The sequence below is a fragment of the Taeniopygia guttata genome, chromosome 13, assembly GCF_048771995.1.
Source record: "Taeniopygia guttata chromosome 13, bTaeGut7.mat, whole genome shotgun sequence".
Taxonomy (NCBI): domain Eukaryota; kingdom Metazoa; phylum Chordata; class Aves; order Passeriformes; family Estrildidae; genus Taeniopygia; species Taeniopygia guttata.
In genome coordinates this window covers 11,558,830-11,562,826 of record NC_133038.1, presented here as the reverse complement: position 1 = coordinate 11,562,826, position 3,997 = coordinate 11,558,830, and the positions used below count along the sequence as shown (strand labels likewise).

The window sequence follows — 3,997 nt, the reverse complement described above, 5'->3', positions numbered from 1 at the left end:
TCACAGCTGTTTCCAGCTGCCTGCCAGGGTCTCAAATGCTTCTGACCTGGACCTGGAACCTCCAAAAATGTCTGAGGGGCATTTTGAGTTCCCACACTGGGGTTTGTGAGTATCATGTTCTATAATGTAAGAGCACTCTTACCTTCAGTTAACAAAAGCTGTTCTTTGAACCTGCTCCACTCAGTTGCACTTCCCAGCTGTTCATCCCAGGCTGCTGCTGCTGAACAGCAGGAATGGGATTCATGGACAGGTTTTTCCCAGGGAGGTAAAATACTACTTAACAGCATTTAAAAGAGCCAACAGATGGGGAGACTGTTTCTCAAAATAATCCTCCCTAATGGACATTGCAGTGACAATCCTGCAGAAAGAAGGAGGAGAAAAAAATCTCTGCGGCATCTGTGAAAGGAAATCCTGGGAAAACAAATAAATTAGGCTCTTTTAAACAGGCAAATGACGGCCTGAAGTTATTTATGCACAACAACATTTGCTTAGTTACTTCCTTCCATTTTGTTTATGGATGGTTTGACTGAAATTTCAGATCATATTCCCAGCCCTGGTTCTTCTGCACTGTTTCAAAATATGGACAGAAATTTGCTTTATCATCTGGGGAATTCCTGGCATCAGGATCCCAAAGGTGACGCCAGCCAAGGTGATGCCTTTTTTTTTTTTTTTTGTCACTTTTCCTTTTCCTTATCTCCAACATAGAAAGCAAAATGTTGAGAGAATTTTCCCTTTTCTTGCTTTCAATGCCATCCACATATGCAAATGTATCTCGTCACTTCTGTTCTCCTTTTGGCAGTGAAAAAACTATTAATATGTAAAACTTCACAGAGTTCTAGTGCTTTTCTCAAACTTTTTATAGTGTAACTAAATAATATTTTCTCTGTTTTATTTATTGATCTGGGCAGTGACTCTTATATTCCTTTGTATGGTCTAGAGCCTAATCATACTCCTTTTGTTCTACGTTGTAACATCCATTACAGCTGCTCACTAACATTTTGGTTCTTTTTTAATAGGTCAATATTTTTTTCTTTTTTCACAACTATTTTTCAAAAATCTTGCTGTTTATGGAATTTGCATATTCATTGTTTGATTTGGTCTATTAAATTGTATGGAAATAAACATGGATTTTCCCTGCAGCAAAATGTCACAGAATGAGCTCCAGTGCTGCTAAAATCGGTTTAACTAAGGGAATGAAACAGAAAAAAAAAAAAAAAAAAAAGAGTGGGCTGGAAATAGGAATAAGAACAGATGGCCTATGTTAGCATTTTTAGATATTATATTACATAAAGTGGTAGGAGGGAAACTAAAAAGGTAAATACCAACCTTTTTAATAGTAGAAGTGTTCTGTTGATACTCTCTCTGTATTGTATGGATATGAAAACTGAAAACCACACTGCTAAATAGTACAAGTTTAAACATTAAATTATTATGTTAATTAAATGGTTAATTGGTTAATTGGAATTGTAAGGATACCTACAACAATTATGAGTATCTCTGTAGTTTTTTAAGACTTTTGCATTTCTTTGAAAGGAAACATTTATTGTTTTATGTGATCAGATCTGCACAGCTGATTTGCAAATTAAGTGCACAATAATATTCTTCAGAGACAGTGCCACAATGTGTCTTCAAAGGCGTGTCTGCAGTTTCTGGCTTGAAGCTGTCTACCACACTTCATGTGTGACTTCTCCAATGCCTGACTCTTTATTTAGGAGCTCAGTTACTATCCAAATTTTTGTAGCTTTGCCAAGAAACTTTCAGGTGAATGCTGGCAGCGTTTCTTATTTTATTGTGTGAAAAGAGAAACAGAGTAGACTCACTTGCATATTTTATTTTTTTGCAGAGAAAGGTTGTTTGACATACTGGCTGGGATGAGACAAAAGCTTTTTTTGTATGTGTGTGAGTATGTGGAACCCGGGTTCCTCCTCAGGGGATTGTTAAACTGTCATATTAGAACACATGTTAGAACACAACAATATAGGATTAAAGAACATAGGTCATGTCTAAAAGTGTAAAGGAGAGTCACAGAGATGCAATGTTTCTGAAAATGATCTGGGAGAGATTAATTATCCCATTATTTCTGAGAAAGTGGCAATCCAAAACCCTGAGGTATTTTGAAGTACATTTGTACATTTCATTTAGACAACAGGTTAGGATATGATCTTTGGAAGTATGCTATGTAGATTTTAATTTATTTAGGTGCAAGAGGCCTTGAACCTGTAACAGAAATGAATTTTTAAAGCTGGAGTATTTTAATGTTAGAGAAAAAATCAGCCATATCTGAGATTTGTCAAAACACCCTTCCAACTCACTTAGCAGTGTGATTACCCAGGATGAGACTTGGGAGCAGGACACGAAGTGCTGCTTCTGGTGATGCTTAGGAAGAGCAGGTGCAGCCTGGTCAGCAAGGTCCAAACAGGCACTGGGAGCACAAGCAAAACCAGAAACATCAGGAATCTCCTGCTGACAGCATCTGAGCCCCATCCCAGTCACACAGGAGCAGAATGACTGCTGTCAAAAGTCAAAACCACAGGTGCCTCCACCTCAAATCAAAGCCCCTTCAAGTCCTTGAATCCTGCTATGAGTCTGGTGAAATACACAGAAGATATAATTAAGAACAGAAGACAAAGGGTAGAATATTAAAAAACTAGTTCTGTGAGCATATACCTACCAATGGTTGAGCATTTTAGTAAATCCTTTAAAGCCAAAACACATTATAAGTTACATCTTTAGATGGCAAACAGTACTGAAGTCAGAATTTCTTCACTAATTTATTAGCTAAGAAACTTCTTCTACTTATTAATTTAAGACATCCTATTCCTGTCCAAAGCAATTTTTAATAGAAGTATTAAACACATTTCACTGAACCATTGAGTTTGGCCACAATGCATGTTTCCAGTTAGATAACACCTGACTGGCTGGTCAGAATTTAGCCATAAATCTCTTTATGACTTTACCTATTTCATATCAAAAATCAGATAGTGTCATTATATTCGTAGCTTTGAATAAAGTAATGCTTTCCTACATTATAAAAAGTCATTTTCCTTTACCTTTTGATGTCTTTGCCTTTCTAAGAATTTGTCATTTGCAATGATAGTCAGAATGTCATGGGAATCAAAGTTCTTCTGTGAGCAGCTCTGTTCATCTGTGCAATGAGAATGAATGCATAAATTACTTATTTATGTCATTTTACATTTTGTTTTTGAATTATGCTAATATCATGCTCTTATTATATAGCTTCCAAGAAGTATTTTCAAACAGGTAATGGGTATTAAAATGACATAATTTCTTAAGATAACATTATTTTAATGAGTGCTGTGAATGAAGTCCATCATTAACATTTCTTGCTACCTGAAGAAATCATCTCTTCTTTTGGAAGCTTTGTCTATACCAGGAAAAAAAATTAAAAATAATTTCCTCTGTGTTTGCTTCCATTTATGCCACTTGTGTAAAGCATAGGCAAACATTGATAACAACATGATTCAGATAAAACATAGACATAAAGGGGTTTATCTAGATTAAGTATATATATTCATATATATACTTTATATATATTATACATAACCCATATATATATTATAATTATACATATATTATATATAACCAATGTATATTCATTGGTTTATTTAGTAGATGCATTAAGAACTAAAATTAAATACATTATAAAATAAAGCTTTACTGTAGCAGGCTAAAGTCAGGTCCTTGCTTCATCTGAACCTTGTGTTTCTAAACTTTAGCACAATAAGACCAGGATATTTCAGATTTTCAAGCATTTTTTAGCTTTCTTTCACAGCATCCATAATCTTTCTTGTAGACTTTTCATTGTCCTACCTCCCTACTCACCGAAAGAGTTCTGCTGGTAAATTCAGTGCAAGAGCTACACTTTCACCTGTGATTTTCAGGCCTTATACTGGATTATAGTTCTGCAATAAATCTGATTTTCTCCCTAAAGCTTTTCCTGAATATTCTACTGTCTCAAGACCAGGCAAGAATCTGG

The 3,997-nt window shown here is 35.3% G+C and overlaps 1 long non-coding RNA gene across 1 annotated transcript; it reads right to left on the bottom strand.

Annotated features, from left to right (window-relative positions):
• Positions 1–222: 222 nt before the first annotated feature.
• LOC140685024 (uncharacterized) lies at positions 223–3,260 on the bottom strand. Its single transcript, XR_012058149.1, has 3 exons — positions 3,051–3,260; positions 2,313–2,422; positions 223–358 (listed from the first exon to the last, which is right to left on the bottom strand). It is a non-coding gene; the product is annotated as an uncharacterized lncRNA (long non-coding RNA).
• Positions 3,261–3,997: the final 737 nt, after the last annotated feature.